Here is a 26,365-nt window from a genome sequence, read left to right on the forward strand (position 1 = left end):
CGCGACCTATGAGGTCGCCCGGCAAAGTAGCGTCGCCCCAGTGTGAACGGGGCCTTATGGTTTGTTACATATGCCATTGAATGCATTTTGTTATATCTGTTTGACAAATGCAAAAAAATAGCTGTTCTTTCAACCATAAACCTTGTGAACTGATAACTTCCTGTGTTCTCTTCCTCTGTGGTCACTTATCAGTTAGCATTGTTGCTAATCTAGCTCCATTGGCTATAAACCACCTCCCCCTATGGTATGATGAGGGGGAAGATGTTATGTAGTCCTAAACTTCCTTCCTAGGGTGACAGTGCTGCTCCTGCTAGATACAGTAGTCTTGTCACCCTAGAACAGGGAGTATGTCCCTATCAGGTTCAGAAGGTGAAAAATGAATAAGAAAAAAAAAAAATTTGGAAAATTTCAAAACAAATTCAACCTCTGCATCCAAATTGGCATAACACTAACTTTATATTTGTTACATTTTCCTATTCACACAGCATATCTTATCTTATCATATAAAAAAAAAAAAACATTTTGACTTACCTTTTTACTTGCTTAAAAATCCCACCTAGATTTACCCTTCTATACAATGTTAGACCCTGTTCACACTTGAGAGTTATTCAGCTCGTAAAATGCTCATCTCTTAAGTCTCAAAACGCCCAAAAAGCATGAGCTTCTTTTTTTGCCAGATTCCAAGCGTTTTTTTTTTTTTAATGAAATTTAATTGAAAAATTCTCAAGCGTTTTTGTTAGATGTCAATGCCTGCCTCCAAGCACCTGCAAAAATGCCTGAAACCCCCCCCCCCCCCCAAAAAAAACGCCTGAAAATGTAACGCTCACGTGTGAATAGAGCCTTAAGGAGGTGACTGAGAAGTCATTACTAAAAAGTAGTGTTTGTAAACCTTAGACATGAAAAATTAAAAAGCCCATCCCACTATAGTGTGTACTAACCTGAACCAAAAGAGCATGGTCTGGTTCCTCTCTACTCTCTGCTATCTGCAGGACTCATAGTAGATTAACCGCTTGCCGACTGTATAAAAAACATATATGGTGACAAGGTGATTGTCCTGCACCAGATCACGTACTAGCCTTACTAGGTACGTGATCTGGCACTTTTGGGTAGGGAGCGCACGCGCGCACCGCCAACCAGGCTGTGCTGTGATTAAAAAAAGCAGATGCCAATCAGCAAGTGTCAGCCAATGGATGGCCGCCGGCACCCGCTGATCATCGGGAATTCACACACCTATGTAAGCAAGACAGAGCCCTGTCATGTCAGCGGGGAAGTAATGGATTTTCTTTTCCTGCAAAGCAGAAAATAAAATAAATTACTTTCCTAAATAAAAGCAACACACACAGTACACCAAAACACTGGCTAGGCATTCATTTAATCACCCTAGATGTTTAACCCCTTCCCAGCCAGTGTCACTAGTACAGTGACAGTGCATTTTGCATGTATTGTACTGTATTAGTGTCACTGCTTCCCAAAAAAAATGTCAAAGTTGTCAGTTAGTGTCTGAATATTCACCGCAATATTGCAGTATAAGTCACTGATCACCACCATTACTAGTAAAAAAAAAAAAAACTTAAAAATTCATGTAAACTGTATATCCCATAGTTTGTAGACGCTATAACTGTTGCGCACACCAATCAATATAGGATTATTGGGATTTTTTTTTATCAAAAATATGTAGCAGAATACATTTTGGTCTAAAGTGATGAAGAAATTAGATTTTCTTTTAAATATTTTTATTGGATGTTTTATAGAAGAAAGTAAAAAATATTGTTTTTTTTTTTTTTTTTCTTTTTTTTTCCAAATTGTTGGTCTTTTTTTGTTTATAGCAAAAAAAAAAAAAAAAAAAAATGCAGTGGTGATCAAATACCACTAAAAGAAAAATCTATTTGTGGAAAAAAAGGACATACGTTTTATTTGGATACAGCGTTGCATGATAATGTAATTGTCAGTCGTATCGCAAAAAATGGCCTGGTCATGAAGGGGGTAAATCTTCTGGAGGTCAAGTGGTTAATCCCAACACCTCAGCCTACCGAGAGATGGCCTGCCTATCCCCTCCACCCGCTCCAGCACACAGCAAATGACTTACACCCTCAGCTCTATGTTTCTCTGAGACTGTGAAGAAAGGTGTGTGTCATTTTCCTCCAATCAGCTCTCAAATTACTGTACACTCAGCTCTGTGCTCTAGCTCTGCAGTGTGTGTGATGTCAGATCCTTACCCTCTGTTTTCTACTGCTGAGAAAAATAATTTCATCTGTTGTAGAATCGTGTACAGGAGAAAAAGCTGCAGATAAACAGGTACAACTTATATAGGAGGATTTGTTACATTTTTGTTCATTATCTAAGGCTAGTAACTTCAGTGGGTATATGTAAGGGTTTACATATAAGTCTAGGGCCATCCTTTATGGATAACTGGATGGATGTGCTGTAAGAGTTGTTAAATTAGAAAAAAGTTTAAAATTAATAAACAGGTCTACAGTAGACGTAAACACAGTTGAAATTAACTACAATTGCATTGCAAGATGGTATATTACCCCCGATAAAGCACATAATTACCAAAATGAGAAATCCAAAAATTGCTGGAGGGGTTGCAGAAAAGTGGGTACAACGGCCCACCTATGGTGAGAATGTCCTAAAATTAAAAAGTTCTGGAAGGAAAATCTAGCCCAAATTAAAAATATCACGAAAATAGAAATCCTGGAAGAACCTTGGTATTGCCTATTCCTTGGTACAAAAAACTCAGTAAGGCAATACAAAGTAACATTGATACCCCATTTGATGAATGCAGCAAAAGGACTAATCCCGTTATTTTGGCAGAAAGAAGAAGCACCAACTGATAACAAAGAGTATGGCTGAATTCGCACTGCACATCCGATCGCATATAATGAAGGAGCAGTGCGCTCCGATATTACACGCAATCGCCCCACACGCGGAAGTGTGAACCAGCACTTACTCACAGTTACAACAGACTATGGTTGTACAATCAAGTATTTCACCAAATTGTTTTTAAATGTTTGTATATTGTTATTTCTACAACAGATATATGTAATAAAATCTATAATATTTTAACAGATTTTTTATTCTTGCCCTATAAAGTCCCATCTTTTGGGGGATTGTACATATATATTCTGTATCCAGTTACTCAACAATGTTTTTGAGGTTTTAAGTAATTTTTAGGGCAAAAATGCATAATTGAATGTGTGTGCATAAAAAAATAATTGCTCCAGCAGTTAAACATTCTTCCAAAACAAAAATACATGTTTCTGTATCTGCTTTAAAAAGTGTTGGCTAGAGTTGAACTTTAGTTTCTTTGTAATGTTATTGAAAACCCACATAAAACTGCATTTCTAATACTACTATGTCCACAGGCTGTAAAATTTCACTGCAAAATGAACAATGTTGTCACCCTGCAAGTAAAAAAGGGTAAATACCTACTACAAAAGTAAAAACTGCAAATCTTCTGACACCCATGTTTTTTAAGTGACCTTGCTAAAAATAAAACTTTAAAATAATTTGGGATGAGCTTCAGGTTGTGGTTGAACATGTGTTCAAAGTTCAGCAAACTTTTTTTATTTGGCCAGTTCGCCGGCCCAAGCCACTGGCTGACTTTTTTCCCCACACCCGGCTAATGTTTAGGGTAAAGTCTACAGGCTTGAAAAAATCAGTTTGTAAATTGATAGAAAACTGGCTAAAAGACCTTATTCAGAGAGTAGTGGTTAATTATTCTCACTCTGAATGGTCTAAGGTTATCAGTGGTGCACCCCAAGATTCAGTGTTGGGACCCTTACTTTTTAATATCTTTATAAAATAGGTCTGGGATTATGGGAAGGTACCATTTCAGTGTTTGCAGAAGACACCAAGCTGTGCAATGGAATAATATCCTTACAGGATGTCTCCAATCTACAACCCGACCTCAATGCACTGTTTAATTGGGCAACTATGTGGCAAATTAAGTTTATTGTTGATAAATGTAAAGTTATGCACTTGAGGGCTAAGAATATGCATGCATGATACATACTAGGGGGGGGTAGAATTAGGGGAATCCATAGCGGAGAAGGATCTGGGTGTTCTGGTAGATCCTAAGCTTATTAATAGCATGCAATGCCAACCTGCGGTTTCCAAAGCAAGCAAAATCCTATCTTGCATTAAGAGAGGCATGGACTCCAGAGAGGGTGATATAATTTTGCCCCATTACAAATCATTTGTAACCCCTCATCTAGAATATGCAGTTCAGTTTTGGGCAATGGTTCATAAAAAGGATATCGGGGAAATGGAGAAAGTGCAGAGAAGCGCAACCAAACGGATAAGAGGCATGGAGGACCTCAGCTATGAGAAAAGATAAGAGGAACTGAATTTATTCTCTCTCGAGAAGAGGAGATTAAAGAGGAATATGATCAACATGTATAAATACATAAGGGGTGCATATAGTGAACTTGGTGTTGAGTTATTCACTTTAAGGCAGCCTTTTTCAACCAGGGTGCCGCAGCACCCTGGGGTGCCTTCTGGACTCTTCAGAGGTGCTTTGGCAAAATGCAAAAAATTGCCACAAGTTGCCCAAAATTGTCAGCATGCTGGCAGGTGGATCTCACTTGCATTTTTTTGTTACACAAAGCCACCGGTTTTAATCTGTTTAGCATTACAACTTTGGGCACAGTGCGAGCCAGCTGCTGGGATTCAAATAAATTATGTCATAAATTGATAAGGAAGACAGTGAGTACCTGAGGATGTCCTTGTTTGCCCTTCTCTGGGGTCACATTAGCTGACTGAGGGAAGGAAAATGAGGGAGAGGAGAAATACTGGAATACTAGTCAGTGCCAGTGTGCAAAGGTGTATAAAATAAATCATCTCTAATGTTGGATGTCCTACGTCTGTCGATGCCGTTGCATTATGTAAAACTGTTACATGTTTCTTTTACATTTTAGAATGGGGTGCATAATTTTAAAGGTTGCCTTGAATGAAAAAAGTTTTAGAAACCCTGCTTTAAGGTTATCACAGAGGAAAAGGGGGAACTCTTTACATCTGGAGGAAAAGAGATTTCATCTCCAAATATGGAAAGGCTTCTTCACAGTTAGAGCTGTAAAAATGTGAAATAGACTCCCTCAAGAGCTGCTTCTGGTCAGCTCAGTATATTGTTTTAAGAAAGGCCTGGATTCATTCCTAGATACACATAATTTAACTTGATACTAACATTTAAGGCAAAGTTGATCCAGGGATATCCCATTGCCTCTTGGGGGATCAGAAAGCATTTGCTGAAGCAAATTAGATCATGCCTTACTGGGGTTTTTTGCCTTCCTTTGGATCAACTGTGGGTATAGAATTGTGTATATAGGATTGTATTTATGTGTATGTGAATATATATATATATATACACACATATATATATATGTACAGTATATGTATGTGTGTGTATGTATATGTATGTATAATTTTTTTTTCCTCTATTGGTTGAACTAGATGGACTTGTGTCTTTTTTCAGCCAGACCATCTATGTAACTATGTAAAAAAACACATCAGCTGGAGGTCTGTCAATTTGCATTACCTCTGTTAACCCCCTCCCATCCGCGCTACAGCCTATATACGGCTGCAGCGCGGACTCGAATTTTCGGGAGGCCGCTTTTAAACGGCCTCAAGTGACACGCCCCCCGCGCGCTCCCGCGAGCGCGCATCGGGGAGAATCTGTGTCGGCCGTGTCCAAGGGACACGGCCGATCACAGATCGTGGTGAATGGCCAATCACAGCGGCCATTCACCACGTGATCAAGCCGTCCAATGAGAGATGATCTCATATGTAAACATATGAGATCATCTCTCATCGCCGGCGCTCCTTCCTCACACAGACACTGCAGTGTGAGGAAGGAGGGGGAGCCGACAGCCGCTGGGGACACAGAGACATGTAATCAGGGCACTGATCACCAGTGCCCTGATTACTAAAGGTAAAAAAAACACACACATTGCCCCCCCCATCAGTGCCCACAGTGCCCGCCATCAGTGCCCCCATCAATGCCCACAATCAGTGCCCATAGTGCTGCCAGTCAGTGCCCATCAGTGCCTGCTCATCTAGGCACTGATGAGCACTGACTGGCAGCACTATGGGCACTGAGTGTGGGCACTGATGGTGCTGCCCATCAGTGCTCATCAGTGCCACCCATCAGTGCTCATCAGTGCCACCCGTCAGTGTCCATCAGTGCCATCCGCCAGTGCCCATCAGTGCCGCCTATCAGTGCCCATCAGTGCCGCCCGTCAGTGCCACCTCTCAGTGCCCAGCAGTGCCACCTCTCAGTGCCCAGCAGTGCCACCTCTCAGTGCCCAGCAGTGCCGCCTATCAGTGCCGCCTATCAGTGCCGCCTATCAATGCCGCCTATCAGTGCGGCATATTAGTACCTCCTCATCAGTGCCCATAAGTGCCACCTCATCAGTGCCCATAAGTGCAGCCTATCAGTGCCCATAAGTGCAGCCTATCAGTGCCCATCAGTGCCGCCTCATCAGCGCACATCAGTGAGGGAGAAAAATTTATTTTCAAAATTTACTCGCAGAAAATAAGAAAAACTTTTTTTGTTTTTCAAAATTTTCTGTCTTTTTTTTTTTTTTTTTTGTAAAAAATAAAAAACCCAGAGATGATTAAATACCACCAAAAGAAAGCTCTGTTTGTGTGAAAAAAATGATAAAAATGTCATATGGGTACAGTGTAGCATGACCGCGCAATTGTCATTCAAAGTGTGACAGCGCTGAAAAACGGAAAATTTATATCAAATACTTACCGTAATTTTCCTTTCCTGATGGACTCCATGGCAGCATACGTATCGGGTTTGGCCCCGCCTCCAAACCTACCCATAGGACCTCACTCCCATAAATCTTTGCTCCTGTTCAGCACACGTGTTCTGTAACTATCCTCCACAGAAATCCGGGAGGGAACTCCTGCTGCCATGGAGTCCATCAGGAAAGGAAAATTACGGTAAGTATTTGATATAAATTTTCCGTTTTCCTGACAGACTCCATGGCAGCATACGTATCGGGAAATAACTCGCCGTACACACAGGGTGGGCAGGTGCTGAACAGAAAAGTTTAATGCATTTTGTCAAACAGACAGGACTTGCAAACCGAAATTCACAGAAGAAAGAGCCGCTGGCTCAACACAGTAATGGGATAAAAAAGTGTTAATAGAGGACCACGATGCTGCTCTGCAGATGACTTCAGGAGCCACATGTCTGGATACTGCCCAGGAGGTAGAGATGCTCCGCGTCGAATGAGCTGTAACTACTGCTGGAGGGGTCAAGCCCTTAGCCCTATAAGCCCACTGGATGGTCTGGATGATCCAAGAGGAAATGGATCTCGTCGAGGCTCTTGAACCTTTGTTTTTTCCATAGAAGGTAACAAAAAGATGTTCTGATTTTCTGAAAGAGGAAGTGGCATCTAAATATTTCTTAATACACTCTCCAACATCCAGCGGATGAACCGAAGATTCTTCCTCTTCCTGTCTAAAGGTTGGTAATACTGTCTCTATGTTTTCATGGAAGACAGAGGTCCTTTTTGGTCTCGCATCCAGCATGGGGATGAGCACCACTCTGTCAGGAAAAAAGGTTAAGAAAGGCTCTTGTGTCCCAAAGGACCCAATTTCCGACACTCTTTTTGCTGAGGTTATAGCTACCAGAAACACTGTTATCAGTGTAAGCTCTCTTATGGTCAAAGAATCAGACATGTCTTGAATCTGACTCGCCAGGAAATCCAGAACTAGTGGCAGATCCCACTTGGGAAACCTGGGTTTTCTCTGAGGTCTGATTCTCACTGCCCCTTGGAAGAACTGACGAATTAGGGCATGAGTGGCCCAGGAGATCCCTGTAAAAGCGGAAATCGCCGAGACCTGGACTCTGAGCGAACTCACTGATAGAGGCAAATCCAGTCCTGATTGGAGAAAGCTCAATACATCCTGGATCTTAATTGAAGATTGAGGATCAGGCCTTGTATTCAGTTGTGCAGAAAATTTTTCCCAGATTCTCTGATACACCCTGTTCGTTGAGCTTCTTCTAGCACTAAGTAATGTCGAGATTGCCGTTTCTGGACAGCCTAAAGCCTGTAACCTCCTCCTCTCAACATCCAGACCCTGAGATGTAAACGGTCTGGGCACGGATGGAGTACAGACCCCTGGGACAACAGATCCGGTCTGAAGGGTAGCGGGATTGGGTCTCGGACACTGAGTAGCGTCAGAAGGGGAAACCATGGCCTGTTCGGCCAGAAGGGAATCACCGCCACTACCTCCACTGGCTCCGACCTGAGTCTCCGAAGGAACTGCAACACAATCGGAATTGGTGGGAAGGCGTATGCCCTGTGGAATCTCCACTGATCCGAGAGTGCATCTATCCCTGATGCTTGTGGATCTCTGAATCTTGAGTAGTACTTCGGCAGTTTGTGATTGCAGGGGGAGGCGAAGAGGTCTACCTCTGGAGAAAGCCCCAATGTTAGGATCCAGTTGAACGTTTCCTTGTGAAGGGACCACTCGTTGTTGTCCAGATCCACTCTGGACAAGAAGTCTGCTTTGACATTCTGGACTCCTGGAACATAAACCGCTGAAAGATTCGAGAGATTTTTCTGTGCCCAGGACATAATCGGCTCCACTTCCCTCAATAGGGACCAGCTGCGTGTTCCCCCTTGTTTCCTGATGTATGCCACTGCTGAGGTGTTGTCCAGGCGCAGCATGACAGGTTGGTCTTTTGTCAGGTGAGCAAATGCTCGAAGAGCTTGGAATGCTGCTCGGAGTTCTAGTATGTTGGATACTATTCCTCGAGTGGAAAACTCCCACCTGCCCTGTGCCACCTCCGACAGACAGTGGGCACCCCAGCCTATGTTGCTGGCGTCCGAGGTAACCACTACCCACGGAGCTGGCTTCAGAGAGTGGCAGTTCAGCAGGTGGTCTCTGCATAACCACCAGGGGAGACTCGCTCTCATTGAAGGGGTTAAGAAGATGCGTTGATCCAGATGCCACGTATCCCATTGCTGAAGGAATCCCTTCTGAAAGGGTCTCATCCTCCACAGGGCCCACTTCACCATGGGGACTACTGCGACCATAGTCCCGATCACCTTCAGGCATTGACGTGCCTGAAGATGAGAGGACGAGAGGGCAAAGCGAATCCTGTCTCGAAGAGTCCCTATCTTTCCCTCTGGAAGAGAGATAGTCGCCTTCTCTGTGTCGAACAGAGCGCCCAAGTAGATCAGGGACTGAGTTGGAATCAGGTGACTCTTCTCCTTGTTGAGTAACCAACCAAACTTCTGGAGAGTGGACACGACCTGCTCCAGATGAACTAATAGTTGGTCTCTGTCTTGGGACAACAGGAGTAGATCGTCCAAATAGTGGTGAAGACGGATACCTTTCAATCTCAGTAGGGCTACCACGGCCAATAAGATTTTTGAAAAGGTCCGTGGAGATGTTGAGAGCCCGAATGGGAGACAGATAAACTGAAGAAAACACAGACAGGAAGCTAGGAACACTTGAGTTCCTACCCCCACCCCCTATAACCCACAACCCCACCAAGAAGCCCCAAATACCTGTTAGGGGCGGGCTGACCACCGGAGGGCAAAGTAGCTTCCATTCTGATGCTGACCTACAAGAATGAGCCGGACAGCATGTCAGAAAAACCAGCAAAGCGGGGGGGGGGGGGGGGGGTTGCTCCCAAACTGGGGCCAGTACTCACCAGGAACCAAGGTTAGCAGGCAGAGCGGCAGCGCACAGCAAAACGACCACAAAAACGAACGATTTTCGTATGTGTAACACCCAGTATCAGCAGTGTGTACAAACACAACACTGCTGACAGCTCTGGGGTTTAAATATGGCGCCTGGTGACGTCATCAGCGATCGCCACCGACGCCAGCTTACTGCGCATGCGCCGTGCTTACACTGCGCATGCGCGAGAACCAAGCCTCGTTCCCGAGGCGCCGCACATGCGCAGTAGCGCGCACCGGAGGCCGGTCAGGAAGTGAATCGCTGACCGGCCCCGGACCACTAGCCACCAGGGAAGGCAGGAGAAAACCAGGTAAGACATAAAGGCACGAGCAAGCAATAATATAAACAAAATAGCTGCCATGGAGGACTTTGTACTCACGGACCGCAGATCACCAGGGATGGATGCACACACCGGACTTATCTCATTCTTAGGGTACCGGCCACCCGCAGCAGCTGGGCTTTTTGGCCAAGGCTGCATACATCTTCGCCCCTACTCCATACCCCGCAGCAGCTGGGGCTTATTGGAGAGCTCCATACCCGACTGGTAGAGCCATCCATCACCCGGAATCCATCTTCAGGTAGGATATCAGGTAATCCTTTGGAGGACAAAAAAGGAACACGTGTGCTGAACAGGAGCAAAGATTTATGGGAGTGAGGTCCTATGGGTAGGTTTGGAGGCGGGGCCAAACCCGATACGTATGCTGCCATGGAGTCTGTCAGGAAACTGAAAATTGGCCTGGATGGGAAGGGTGTTTAAGTGCACGGTAGGCAAGTGGTTAAATGACAGAACCTCAGATTGGTCAGTGATGTCACCCAGCATCCTCAGCATGTTATAATCATGTTTGGTCATTGATGTCACCCCAAATCCCCGGCCTGGTAGTTTACAAATAGAAACTGGCAGGGATCTGTCATATTGTGGAAGTAGCACAACGGCCTTTTTGTAAATATGGGGAGCTGTCATTTAGCAGCGGGAGTTTTACTGACGCAAATTAACAGACCCCCAGCTGATGTATTTTTACAATTGCCAGCCAGGGGTTAGGATTGGCAAAACTGTCCATACATGGCAAGTTTGTTTGCCTTTTCTCAGAACACATGTTTACATTGTATACTTTACTGCTTCCGCAAAGTCACATGGAGGTTTAATGCATTCCCAAAGCATGTTATTTAAAGGGTTCGTATATTTTAACCTCCATAAGCTGCACTAAAAGAGCCTCTCCCCGGTGAATGGTATTTTTATAACTTTTTTTTTTTGCTTTGGTACATGTCCCCCATGGCAGTGCCCAGCTACTCATACCCTTTTTAATTAAAGGCATGCAAATGCTCGTCGGAAAAAGACTGAAAAAAAAAAAAATCACACGTTTCTGCCTTCCCATAGGCTTGAACCGCTTCAACACAGGGCACTTTCACCCCCTTTCTGCCCAGGCCAATTTTCAGCTTTCATCACTGTCACACTTTGAATGATAAATGCACGGTCATGCAACACTGTACCCTTATGAAATTTTTATAATTGTTTTTCACACAAATAGAGCTTTCTTTATGTGGTATTTAATCACCACAGGGTTTTTTATTTTTTGCTGAATAAACAAAAAAAGACCTGTAAATTTGAAATCTCATTTCTTGAGGCCAGCAAATGCCAAGACAGTACAAATATCTCCCAAATTAACCCTTTTTGGAAAGTATACAGTCCAAGGTATTTAGTAAGAGACATGGCGAGTTTGTTGAAGTTGTAATCTTTTGTCAATTTTTTGGGAAAATGAAAAAATTAAAAAAAGAAATGTTTTTTTTCACAATTTTTTTTTTTTTTTTTACATACTGTCACCAATGCAGTACAGCTTCATCATAGAACTGGTTTGCAGGTATTCAGGGATATGGACTGGTGACAGTATGTAAAAAAAAATGTTTTATCATTTTTTTCAATTTATTTATCTTTTTTATTACATCTTTGTTTTTATATTATTTTTAATTTTTTTTTAATACACTGTGACCAAAGCAATACAGTGTTACCATGGTTATACTGCACTACTCACAGACTGAGTCATTGGCCATATCTGATGGACACAGCTGGTGACAGATCGCTCCGCTGCGTGGTCTGTGGGGTGTGTGCGAGGCGTGTGACGGGAGGACATCATATGACGTCCACCCGGAACGACAAATGCTCCGTCCAGCTGTCATTTGACAATAGACTGGGTGGAAATTGGTTATCTAGGTTTGACACTATGGGGTTGATTTACCAAAACTGGAGAGTGCAAAATTTGGTGCAGCTGTGCATTGTAGCCACTCAGCTTCTAACTTCAGCTTGTTCAAATAAGCTTTGACAAAAAAACAGTTAGCTGATTGGTTTCTTTGCAGAGCTGCACCAGTTTTAGTAAATCAACCCCTATGTTTAATTTTGCAAACTTCTCTAAAGGTTCAGTAAGGTTACATGTACACGGGACGTTTTAAAAAGTCCCCTGAACGCTGGAATTTAAAGGACGTTTAAAATGTCTGTTGTGTCGCGTTTGCAGTCGCGTTTAGCGGGCGTTTGCGCTCAGAACCGTTTCTAGAGGTCAAAAAATAATTCCCCTTTAAAATGGAAAAACGCAAGCTCTAAACGCGGGTAATCGCGTTCGGTCACGTTCGGTCGCGTTTTTGCGTTTGAAACGCCGGTAAACTCACGTTCTGAACATCCTGAACGCAAATAATTGCTTTCCAAAAAACGACACTGAACTCAGCTGCCTCCAAATGACTGTAAACGACTCAGTGTACATGGACGGATAAGATAACATTGAGGTGGGTTCAGGGGCTTCTGAAAAAAACGCCCAACTGCTCAAAAACGTCCGTTTACAAGTTGCAGTGTACATGAGGCCTAAATGTGTAGAAAACCGAACCTCTAATCTAGCCCATCACTAGAGATAAAGATACCAAACATCTGAAATAACACCTACACTTATCAACGCTTTAGATTGTAATTTTGTTTCAGTTATACCTTCTGTAATTTTAGTAATGTTGGTGTTACAGTACAGCATTACATTTCCAAGAAAAGATGGTCGCCATCTACATGCACTATGTACACTTTATAGAAAGGCTGCTCTAGTCTCTTTTGTTTTTGCCCTTCCTCTTAAATATCCTCTTTCACTGGATTATATCCTTGAGGAGTGAAGAGGGTTAATGAACAGGTGTTCTGTCAGTGGGAAGTTTGCAAGGCCTGCTCACACCTGTCTGACAAACAATGTCCTGACTCATTCAGTCAGCCTTCTGTCAGCCTAGGTAAGCTGTTACGTAGCAATACTTTTTGGCCAAAGAAGGGGGGTTGTAGTGAGTATCTAGCATGTTATAGTCACCAGCTGTCCTCATTATTGGCTTTGTGTTACTGAGACTATCCTTTAGACATAGCACCCCATTACAGAGATGTCATGTTGACCAGTTTCAGTTGGGTGATACCTGCTAGAGCAGAGATCCTCAAACTACGGCCCTCCAGCTCTTGCAGAACTACATGTCCCATGAGGCATTGTAAAACTCTGACATATACAAACATGACTAGGCATGATGGAAATTGTAGTTCCTGAACAACTGGAGGGCCATAGTTTGAAGACCCCTGTGCTAGAGACTTGACTAGAAGTTTAATACCAGCCCTGTCATATCACAACAACATCATTTGTGCACATGACCAACCTTTGCCAAGCCTAGAGCAATAATTTATTTCTGTCATCACCAGCCCACTTAGGACTTTGTACATCCAGAATCAACTTTGCTGTGACGTTTGAGCTTGGTTAGCCTACAGAGACTTACTTGAGACTGAGTGGCAATCACAAAAAAAATACCAAATGGGCCTAGATCTCTTTATTCTCAGGCTTATACATGCTCATTTCTAAGGGTTATATCAAAGTGAAGCTGTTCTTTATAGCAGTCACAATTCACGCTTCATAGTTCCGCCACAGAAAAGAGAATAAAAGGCATCACCTGATTCCTTGCTTTAGGCAACAACCCACGTGTAACTTTGCCACAATGACTTTATCTTTTCTTGAATGATCCTGGGGACAGCTGATCTAATTCTGTAAAAATATAAAAGTTAAAAATGCTAAGACTGCAAAATTTACAAGGAAGGAAATTAAATCTGACTAGAAATTGTAATGGTATTTTAGCTCTGATGTGCAACTAGGACTGAAATGGAATTTGTATATAGGTCTTTACATTGTGCAAAGCATGTGAAATATATATATATGTATATTCTGGCACAACACAGTAAGTACATAGCCTAAGTGCAGCTCATCATGATAAATGATATAAGGCATTCATACATTTTGTAGGTTACAAAAAAAAAAAACCCAAGGTTGATTATTGTGACCGACATTTCAGTTTTGGAGGAAGAAAAAGGTTGTTGGGGAAGCATGGGCACTAGTAGCTTAAAAAAAAAAAAATTTTTATTGATTGACAATTAAAAAACAAGAGGTTTCAAACAAAAAAACATACATAGAAATAAATAGCCTCAGTAGGCGTATGTGACAGTAATCCGACAATCACAATGTTGATACAGAGCAAGGTTAATACAATAGGGTAAATAACAAAGTGTATATGTCACATCCTATAGGTCTCATATGGCGCTTTTCCACTGCATGGAACCGAACGGTTCGGTTCGCTTTTGTGCTTTTCCACTGCTGGTACCGCATGGTACGGTGTAGGAACGGTTCGGTACGGTACGGCGGTGCTTTTCCACTACATGGAACCGAACGGTACGGCTCGCTTAAACAGTACCACCTCAGTTGTGGTTCCAACAAGGCCGTACCGGTACCATATCCCACAATTCTTTGCATGCAGCCTTGACTGTTTGTCACTACTAGCCACTGATTGGTCAGAGAATCATTGTTATCCCACCCACTTTACTTTAGTGGAAAAGCAAACCGTACCGAACCGTTCCAACACCGTACCATGCGGTACCATGCAGTGGAAAACCAACAGAGCCAAGCAGGGCCGAGTGGAGCCGAGCCTGTACTTGCAGTGGAAAAGTGCCAGTAGACGATGACAAAGGAGTTGTTGTATCGTCCCTGAGGTCCACTTGTGCGATATCTAGCGTGTAGACGCTTCACGTAGCCAGATTGCCCTACATGTTTTGCTTGGAAAAACAGCTTCCTCTGGAGCTACTGGTATATTTATTTCTGTATAATAGAATGGTTACATTTCACTTAAGCATATATATTGTGTAATGCATAAAACACAGTGATTATAAGGATAGTATGTTCCTGTATTGAAGAAACAAGGGTAGAAATGGGGAGAAAAGAGGACGTAAATACAGACCAAAACGGAAATGTATAATCAGTGGCGTCACTAGGGTGGGGCCAGAGGGGGCCACGGCCCCACCAAAATGACAGTGGGCCCCCCCATGTGCCCCCCCAAAAAAATTAGGCAAATGTAAGTTAAGTAGTCCCGGCCAGCGGCCGCGCCACCACAGGCGCCGCTTTCCTGCATGACACCGGCGCTGGAGGAGGAAGGACTGCCAGGCGACACAGCAGGAGGGCGTCCCCATGGAGGCGTGTCAGGCCCGCCCACTCGCTCAGGCAGACAGCGCGGTGCGCGGGGTAACGTTGAAAGGGAGAGCGGGCGCCTGCGCTGTGTCTGTGTGAAAGAAAGAGGAGAGGCGGGAGGCCGGGAGCCAGCGCCGACCGAGGAGAGGAGGACAGTCACAGCACACACAAGTCGAGGATGGAGCAGGCCGGGACCGGCATCATCCGAATACATATATTTAGGTCAGTGGGGGTCCTGTCCTGTTCCTGAGGGTCTTGTCCTTGGGGGTCCTGTCCTGTCCTTGGGGGTCCTGTCCTGTTCCTGGGGGGGTCCTGTCCTGTTCCTGGGGGTCCTGTCCTGTTCCTTGGGGGTCCTGTTACCTGGGGGGTCCTGTCCTGTTCCTGGGAGGTCCTGTTCTGTTCCTGGGGGGTCCTGTCCTGTTCCTGGGGGGTCCTGTCCTGTTCCTGGGGGGTCCTGTCCTGTTCCTGGGGGGTCCTTTCTTGTCCTTGGGGGTCCTTTCTTGTCCTTGGGGATCCTGTTCCTTGGGGGGTCCTGTCATGTTCCTTGGGGGTCCTGGCCTGTCCTTGGGGGGTCCTGTCCTTGGGGGACCTGTCCTTGGGGGTCCTGTCCTGTCCTTGGGGGTCCTGTCCTGTTCCTGAGGGGTCCTGTCATGTTCCTGGGGGTCTTGTCCTTGGGGGTCCTGTCCTGTTCCTTGGGGGTCCTGTCCTGTCCTTGGGGGTCCTGTTCTGGGGGGTCCTGTCCTGTTCTGGGGGGTCCTGTTCTGGGGGGTCCTGTCCTGTTCTGGGGGTCTTGTCCTGTTCTGGGGGGTCTTGTCCTGTTCCTTGGGGGGTCCTGTCCTGTCCTTGGGGGGTCCTGTCCTTTTCCTTGGGGGTCCTGTCCTGTTCCTGTGGGGTCCTGTTCCTTGGGGGGTCCTGTCCTGTCCTTGTGGGTCCTGTCCTGTTCCTGGGGGGTCCTGTCCCTGGGGGTCTTGTCCTTGCGGTCCTGTCCTGGGGGGTCCTGTCCTGTTCCTGGGGGTCTTGTCCTTGGGGGTCCTGTCCTGTCCTGTTCCTTGGGGGTCCTGTCCTGGTCCTTGGGGGTCCTGTCCTGGTCCTTGGGGGTCCTGTCCTGTCCCTTGGGGGTCCTGTCCTGTTCCTTGGGGAGTCCTGTCCTGTTCCTGGGGGGTCCTGTCCTGTTGTGGGGGGTCCTGTCCAGGACCCCCCACAACAGGACAGGACCCCCCAAGGACAGGACAGGACCCCCAAGGACAGGACCCCCAAGGACAGGACAGGACCCCCAAGGAACAAGACAGGACCCCCAAGGAACAGGTGTATTGTATATTGCACAAATCAAACAAAGGTGAATTTGTATCAAGACCTCTGGAGTGCATTCTATCTATCTATCTATCTATCTATCTATCTATCTATCTATCTATCTATCTATCTATCTATCTATCTATCTATCTATCTATCTATCTATCTATCTATCTATCTATCTATTTGCATTTTATAGTTGGCCCCTCTACTTTTGTCCCTGGCCCCCCATGTGCCCCCCCTAAAAATGAAAGCTGGAGACGCCACTGTGTATAATTATAAAAGCCATGAAATAGGGCAGTCAATCAAAAAGTTTAGTCAAGATGTAAAGCTGTAGACATGGAGGACCCCTAAAGGAAATCACACTATGGGGTTTTGGAGGAAGGGGTAGGGCTGTCCTCACGATGATAAACTCATACAGTACTGGCTGCAGTTTTAAAATTGGTAGCAAAACAACATCAAACTAAGCATACTGAAATCGCTTTTTACAAGAAAAACGTCTGTTACCATGATCTGATAAATTGACAGTATAGAAGACCTGACAATAAAGGATGCTTCTAACCTCTTTTGTGCAAAGGTTTCCTCATAAATTACCAAATTTGCCATTAAAAAACTGAATAATAATTTGGTTTCCTACCATGGTCATCATTTGAATTTACTCTTGAAGGAAATGAGTACCATGGTAAAATGCCAATTTACTGTGGAACGTCATGGTAATTTCATAGTGATTAAATCTGCAATTATTTGCATTTTTCCCATAAGGTTCCCATGGTGCTGGGTCATGTTGTTGCCTTTCCCCACTATCTGTTTGTTTAAAGGTTTGTTTTTTCTCTGCCACTTGCTCCCAGGGATGACTTGGTGGCCTCTTGTTATCTCCCACATTGACATTTCCTAGTTTGCCCCCTTTCCCTGCCACTTGCCATTTTTCTTTTGACCTTCTTGATTGCTTCTTCCCAATGCATTTCAAATTTACTCTTGTTCCTAGAAGTAAAAAAAAGGTAGACCAAAGAAATTTCAAGTAGTCAATCAGAAGGAGAAAAATTACATTTTTTTAACTGAAATGTGCTAAAAGTTTTCTCAACTATGACAAGAGATTGTCAAATAACATTCATGATTTTGGTGTCATCAGTTGACAACTTAACACTTTCTAGAGTTCAAACAGTTGCGAAAGGGGACCTCTTAAAAACCATTGTGGATTAAAAAAATAAAATAAATCAGTAGATTTAAATGCAGATATCTGCACCAAGAATGATGGATTTGGAGTCATCTTCCCATCCATGAACAACTCATGTGAGCTTTGGGACCTATCATGATCTTTGCCTAGCAGTGACACATACTGTATATGGTACTTCAATTCTTCCACTCTTCTGCATAGAGGATCGGGAGTCGGGAATAAGTTAGAAAACCTTTTTGTGTATTACTGAGTGTCTCTAACTGCCTTAGGTGCTTATTATCGCAAGGGGCTGTTCAGAAAGAGCCTGATAATCACAAGTGATAATCAAGCTGTCTATAGTCTTGGTCTTTTAAAGTAATTTTTGATGTGACTATCTGTGTATCAGACAATCAGGAGGCTTCTTTATCAGCCACTACTGAGATAAAATCTCAGATATGCATTGCTTTCCATCAGTCAGTCCTAACCAAAGCTGCCTACAAACATTATCTGGCAGGCAGCTGCTCATGCAGATCTGGGTAACTGAATGATTTTCTAAAGCAAGATTATTCTAAAAATGTGCCAGTCTACATGATGTAAACTTACATGTTTGTGCCTATAAAGAAATTATGTAGGAGCATTGCTGGTGCCAACCTGTCTCAGGGAATCTGTAATCCATCAACCAATCAAATTTACCAAAGTGTGCTTTGACAGGGAGTATTGGACAGGGAGAAGCTTAAAAACATAAAGAAATCCTCCGATTCCACTGTAAATAGACAGAATGAAAGAATGATCTACAGTGCACTAGGAGAGACACAATTATCCTCAAAATGTACAATTGGCAACACCATTTGTTTCAAAATAGTCCCCACTATTAACTACAATGTCCAAGTATATGAAAGTGGACTGACAAAAGGTCTAAAGGACTACTTTATATCAGTTATCCTAATATTGATGATCCACGGTATATAATTTGACCTGCAAACCTGGTTTGGCTTGAACAGATCAATGATGCAGTGAAACCAAGAATATTTACTTCCTGTTATTAGCATAGAGGCAATAAAAAAAAATTGAATTTTATTTAAGCAGTCACTGTTTATATTTCTCTTCAAGAATAGAGGTGTGTGCCTTCTGGTTCATTTGAATTTCTAAACTCTCCATAGACCGTGGAAATTCCACATTTGCCAGGTTTCTGGTGGCTCTGTGACAAGTGCAATAAACTTAAAATTCAACAGTATGACTTTAACTGTCACCGATAATTTTTAGTGTGAATAAACCCCAAATCTATTTTTCAGTATGTTTGGTATGTTTGATATCATGTCTCACTGTATACAGTTTTCTTTAGTAAATCCTTTTTTTAATCTGTTACATTGAGGTTTATTTACTAAAACTGGAGAGGTCAAAATCAGGCTCACTTCTGCACAGAAACCAATCAGCTTCTAACTTCAGCTTGTTCAATTAAGCTTTGGCTATAAAACCTGGAAGCTGAAACCTGATTTCGCACTCTCCAGCTTTAGTAAATAAACCCAAAAGTTTCTTACCTGGCCATACACACCTGAATTTCTTTCAATTAGCCTTCGGACTAAACAAAAAACAAACTGTAACCGATTTCTCCAGCCAAACTTAACAGTGGGAAAGTATGAATCTCCCCTGCTGGCAACTGAATGTTGACAGCCAGCAGCCCGAAACAGTGGCTGCAATTTGATTCTTTGAAATACACCTTCCATCTACTGAATTCCATGTTCTTGTATTTTTTACAACACTTCCATGCCTTTAATGCGCATTTTTGAACAGAATCATGCTGTCCTCTCACCCTCTACAGAATCTCCTTACAGTGGAGGACTTGGACAAACAGCTTTCTTCCATTTATTCATTGTTAAATACTGCTAATGAACCTAGACTTGACACACTTTATTAGAAGTGGCATGCAGATCTCCCTACTATTACTTAAGAGGACTGGGATTAATGTTTGGACCATTTTTACACAGATATGATTTCGGGCAGTCAGATTTATTTAAGGTGAACTCATTATTATTATACAGGATTTATATAGCGCCAACAGTTTGCGCAGCGCTTAACAAAATGAGGGCAGACATTACAGTTACACTACAATTTGGAACAAAAGGAATCAGAGGGCCCTGCTCGTTAGAGCTTACAATCTAAAAGGGAGGGTCAATTGATACAAAAGGCAATAGCTGTGGGGGATGCGCTGATGGAGCAAGAGAAACAGCGTTATTAGTTAGTAGCCGGGTAGGCTTCTTTAAAGAGAAGGGTTTTCAGGGATCGTCTAAAGATGGATAGATTAGGGGACAGTCGGACAGATTGGGGTAGAGAGTTCCAAAGAATGGGAGAAGCTCTGGAGAAATCCTGGAGGCGAGCATGGGAAGAGGTGACAAGGGAGCTAGAGAGCAGGAGGTCTTGGGAGGACCGAAGAGAGCGGCTAGGTTGATATTTTGAGATCAGGTTAGTGATGTAGCTGGGGGCAGAGTTGTGGATGGCTTTGTAAACTGTTGTTAGCACTTTGAATTTTATTCGTTGGGTGAGTGGAAGCCAATAAAGGGATTGGCAGAGAGGGTTGGAGGACACTGAACGGTTGGTAAGGTGGATAAGTCTTGCAGCTGCATTCATTATGGATTGAAGGGGGGATAATCTATGTAAGGGTAATCCAATGAGGAGGGAGTTGCAATAGTCGAGGCGAGAGATAACCAGGGCGTGAATTAAGAGCTTGGTGGTGTCATTGGTTAAAAAGGGCCGTATTCTAGCGATGTTGCGGAGGTTAAGGCGGCATGATTTGGACAGGGATTGGATGTGAGCCTGAAAGGACAGTGCAGAGTCCAGGGTTACCCCTAGCACCCTGGCATGTGTGGAAGGACTAATAGTTATTCCATTGATCTTGACAGAGAATTCTGGGGAAGGGGCACGTAGAGGAGGACTCATGGAATATATTACACAGAGATTGTCTTGTATCTACCAACAAACTACAAATGTTTGTCAAAGATGCTCCATCGAGGTGGGCACCCTTATCCACATGTTGTGGACCTGCCCTCATCTGCAAAATTATTGGAAGGAAGATGTATATACTGTTAATTTAGTGGGCAGATTACCAGTCTCGTTTTTTTTTTTTCTACTGGGCATGAAGACAACTTGAAGGAAACCCAATAGCTTAAGCTGTTTATATTTTATTCACCTGGATACTGTAGGCAGGCAATACTGTTGAAGTGGAAAGCTTACCAGCCGCCTAATGTAGAGGAGTTGAAATCAACAGTTAAAGGAGAAGTACAGCCAAAGTTGGTTTGGCTGTACTTCTCCTATGGTTCGTTTTGCACTGCTATGGGCTGAAGTCCGCTCTCTGCTGATGTCACACAGGTCACCCCCCCTCTTTTTTCTTTGATCTGGCCAGTTATTTTTCATTTCCATAACTATAATGATATAATATATTCTTCTTCTCAGAGGACATTTTGAACTTTGCAAGTGTTTTTAAAGACAAAACCACATGTTTCTATCCTGTGAAATTACCAGATCCGTGTACAATCGGGTACAATGACCTGGCTAGGTCAGTGACTCTCCTATGGTGTGTAGCATGCAGCTTTTTTAAAAATCATGGAGGTTTCTACCTTACAAATCTTTAAATAGTTAATTTAGCCCCTTATTATATTACTCTCTATGGGGCTGTTAATTACGTTTAATACTTTCTGTGTTGATACCTGATGTGTGTCCCGACATCTGCCTTTGTCCTTATGCATGTTGGTTATGGTCTGGGGCTCTCTTGGCACAGTAGTAATATATATTTTTTGTTAAATCCACGTTTGTACTACCTATTCATATGGTTCAATATACTGTCTGTACATGAACTTGGTTTATTACTTGGATATTTATTGATATGTTTCTGTTATAGAGAATATGTACAAGGAAATAAGCTCCTGAAGAAGCGAAATATCGTGAAACATGTAGAGCTATTAGTCAATTTACATCATATTCCATCCTTGGGACAGGATATTCTCAGGTTCTATTATCTCACTGGCTCTGACTTTATTGTCAGAACTGGTCTACTAACTATATCTTTGTGTATACATGTGTTTTTATGTAAATTGTTATCAATAAACTGTGTATTTTTTAAAGTAGTCCATATTTCCCAGTTTTCTGTTTATATACTTAATCATTAGGATGTGGCATTGGTCCTCACCATCTATACACCCACAGTACCACCCTGTGCTGGTGTAATTCTCAATTTCTAATATCAGGCTCTCAGTGGCTCGCTTTGGCTGTACCTCTCCTTTAATGTGGTCCCTCCTATATATATAAGCTAGCATATGCTAGTTGTAACTGCCTGAGAAAATTTGACAAGATATGGGCCAAATGGATAGACACAGAAGGAGTAGCTATTTGATAGTGGTAAATTTATTCTTCGATAATTATATTCTGTAGTTTTTCCTCTGGATGATAACCACTTTGACTTAAAAACATATTCCCGAGATATGCTGATGTCTCTTCCCTCTTTTCCCATCCTCTCCCCCACCTCCTTTTCCATTTTTATTTCTGCTCCCCTCCTTTCCCCTTTTTCTTCACCCCCCCCCCCATATCCCAAACCTGAGTACTCATTGTATTATCCTGGATAAGTCTCTTTGACCATTGGTCTGATGTATTATGACTTACTATGGATATGTTCGGTTGTACCTGGTGAATGTATTCTTCTGTACTTTGACTTGTACACTGTTTGTAAATTTCAATAGACACTTTTACTGACAAAAAACAGTGGCTACAGCTGACTTGCTGCAGTCACTGTTCAGTTGACAGTTTTTCACACGGAAACACTAAACCACTGCCTCATACTTAGTAGCTTGCCATGCAACCTCCTTTACTTTGCACTTAGTGCCGAGAAGTTCAGAGCTGACAAGTCACTGCGCTGACCAATCAGAGCCGCTCAAATTCATTCTGGTGTCCCTAGGGAAAGAAGATAAAGAACAGCATCAGTTGCAAATTCCTGGACTACTGCACGGGGTTGTGTGGACAGTGAAATTAAATCACACATGGGGGTAAGTGCAGCAGGGATCAGGGGGAGGGAACTATGTTAGTTCACCTATTAATTTTTTCTAAAAAAGGAGAACCTACACTTTAAAAGGTAACTCCACTTTCGTGGGGGAAAAAATTTAGCAAATAAAGAAAAAACAATATAGTGTATACAATTGCAACACAAATCATATTGTGATTGAATGTTATTAAAAATGACCTTTCCTTTTCAATCGGCAGCTGTTGTCATTTTCTGAAAATACAATGCAATATGGCTACCTGGAGCTGTTCTGTACACAGAATGTGTACTGACCACACACCAGAAACATCATTTCCTGCTTGTGTGATTGGCTCACCAATTTTCCCAGAAGTCTGCACTAAGATACAAGTCAAATTTCTGGCATCCCCTGCAATAAAAATTTAACTTTTGGTGAGATACTCCCAATAGGAACACGTCTAAAGGGATGCAGGCCCAGCAGCTTTCCTCATTAGAGCCCTGCAGCTGCCACAGCTGATAGATAATTATGAAACCACTCCCATTTGACCAACTCAGCACAGAGGAACAAACAATGATATCTTCAGAATAACAAAAGGTAGGAATCTGCAACAATGTTTGTTAAAATTCTTGTAATGTACAGAGATCACCCAGAGGGGAATGTTTTTTTCTCAACAAAAGTGGAGTTACGCTTTAAGTGTTGTGGTTTGCAACAAGTTTTGTGGTTAGCAAGTGCTGTTACTGGAAGGATCTCCAGGTGGTTTGCAACAAGGCGTGGTTAACAGGTGCTGTTACTGGAAGGATCTCCGGGTAATAAACTCTGCAACAGTTTAAACAAAGGTATTCTTAAGTAAAATGTATACAGTGAGGCATGATGTCAAATATACTAAAAAAAGATTTAGGGTTTACATACACTTTAAACAGTCACAACTGTACATAAAACTTTCTTTCACAAAGTACATTTTTCAGTGATGTAGTAGTAAGGCATATGGCACACTAACACAAATGTTATTGTGAATGGTAAGCAAATTCCATTTCAATACCTTTGCTGGCAGTCTTGGTAAGGTTCGGAAATTATTTCTGTTAATAAAGTAGGGCTGTATTTCTAGCTAGGGTCCTACTGGAAATATTCTAGAGCAATAAAACTGTTCACACCTTTTTTACAATGACAAATATGGACATTCTTAAAGTATAGCTTCCTTTTTTTACAGTTAAGAGGATGCATTAACAGAATAGGCTCCAATGGTTTCATTTTCCAAAAAGCCATATTACTTTTGCAAACAATTTTGAACTCAGATGACATAATCAACCAATTTCTATGCACATTCTGCTGCAGGTTTTTTTTTCTTCATTGTTACTCGATGCTAAAATGTTATTTGCGACACATGGGACAGTAGGCAGTATTTAATAACCTAAATACTTAAACTACTAAAATAAACAGATGCAGACAACTGTACTTATGGCAAATAATTGGCCGCGGCTGTTTATTATTGGTTTTCAAACTTTAATAAATATATGATAAAACATATAACACTTGTGACAACCCAGCCACCACGGCTCAGGCTGCATAATAAATAACTCAGTTGAAAACATCACTTCCACATATAATTAAAAACCGTCCCCCTTTGCAAGATGCAAAGGTGACTTACCACATAAAAAACAGCCGCGACGAGGGAGGGGGGGGGGGGGTTTGGGAACTGCACTGGTCGAGTCTTCTGAGGCGAATGAGCCCCCTCTGAGGCGATCTTTTCCTTAAATAAGGTCCCCAGAAGTTCTAGAAAATCCGTCAAGCTGCTCTCTTCCTATAGGTGCTCTCACCCCTGCAGAGCTAAAGGACCACCCACTACAGGTGTTTTACCTCAGGAATACCTCACTCTTCACCTTCCCCTTATCCCTGAGGAAAAAGGGAGGGAAAATTGACCCTTTCTGACTAAACCCTATCCTGCCACTCTCCCATGAGGAAAAGGGGGCTATTCAGCCTTCCCTTTTCCTTTCATTCTATGTGAGCCTGCAAAGGTCTGGTAGCAACATAACATATATATGGCACAGAGAGATGTTTCTTGGTCACTAAAAAAACACAATACAAAATTTTTGGGAGTTTTTTTAGCGTTTTTTTAATAAAGCAAAATTTATCAACAGTTTACATTGATAATAAAACCACAAAATGGTTTATTTTCAGCAAATCCTGGCGTATGTGGAAACAAAAACCCTACGTGATTATGTTATGTCTCCAAGACACAGTAAGCTTACTCAACTCCTATAAGAAGCTGGGATTTTGTATCCATTTTGTTGCCCTTTCACACAAATGATAGCTCTGTATCCCTTCCCATTTAATAAAAAAAAACTAGGAATAGCATAACAAGATGCCTTACTTATCTTACAAGAGATAAGTGAGAACCTTTGCTACATTTGCATCATCTTCTACTAATCTCAATGCAATTTAGGCTGTTATTTACATCCACTTTACTCATGTCATTTACAGCCAGTTAGTCAGTTTATTAGACAGCTGACTTGCCAATTGTCAAGAAAAATTGTATGTTTATTGAAATATCTTTATACTTTTTGTTATAGGTAAGGAAGAAGATACATGTATACCATTGTACAAATGAATTGTAATGGGAATGTATTTTCAGTGCTTTTAGATATACATGTAAAATAAATTTGCTTTATCTAAATAATGTTATCAATGTGTGGTAATGTTTTAGAAATCTGGGAAAGCTGTCCACAAGGTTTAGGAGTGTATCTATGGAATTGTTTGATCATTCTTCCAGAAGCGCATTTGTGAGGTCAGGCACTGATGTGGACGAGAAGGCCTGGCTCGCAGTCTCTGCTCTAATTCATCCCAAAAGTGTTCTATCCAGTTGAGGTCAGGCCAGTCAAGTTCCTCTAATCCATGGGTGTCCAACCTTTAGGCTTCTCTGGGCCACATTGAGTGTCGAGAAATTTTCTCGGGCCGCATATAAAATATATCCGGATCTCGCCTATAGACTAAGCTGGGTAAAGTACTATTCAGCAGCGGTGAGCCGGCCATAACAACTTGATTGTCATTTTATGCTTGGAAAAGTTTCATTTGATGTAAGCATATTGGATTTGGGGGGTTGATTTTGGAGTGTGGTGTTAAATAAAAGTTTACAAGACAGTATCACACTATTGTGCCTCCTATTCCATTTCTTTGGTATGGTCTGGTCCCTGATTGATACTCGAGTGCGGAGGTCATCTGGTGGTAGCAGAGGTGTTCCGGAGTGTCAAGGGTTCAAGCAACCAATGCTTACAGGCGTATGACCATGTTATTTCTGGTGAGTGCCCATTTCTAAGGGGTCACTGATGGTGTGGTGAAGGTGGATGCTGGATCATAAACATTGAGCACCGGGAGTACCAATAATACATGGAATATCTGTTTTTGCTTCAGACAGAGACTTTTTGGCGGTTATATTACTCGTTATGATGAGGACTGAATGATCTTTAATATGCTTATACATATTGAGCGCTGCTGTATGTAATTAGTGCTGAACATTTCTAGTTTTAGTATTTATTACATTTTTTCTACATATACTATAGTAAGGTATATACTGTAAGTAATAAAACGCCACTACGTCCTTCCCGCGCCACCCCCCCCGTCTATCATAGGAGCCGGTCCAGGAAGCGGGGCTTCGTATGACCCCCCTGGGTAAGCAGGAGATCCCCGATCTGCTTTTAATCTGGCAGCGCTCCCCCTTC

The sequence above is a fragment of the Pelophylax lessonae genome, assembly GCF_965119305.1.
Source record: "Pelophylax lessonae genome assembly, chromosome: 5".
NCBI lineage: Eukaryota > Metazoa > Chordata > Amphibia > Anura > Ranidae > Pelophylax > Pelophylax lessonae.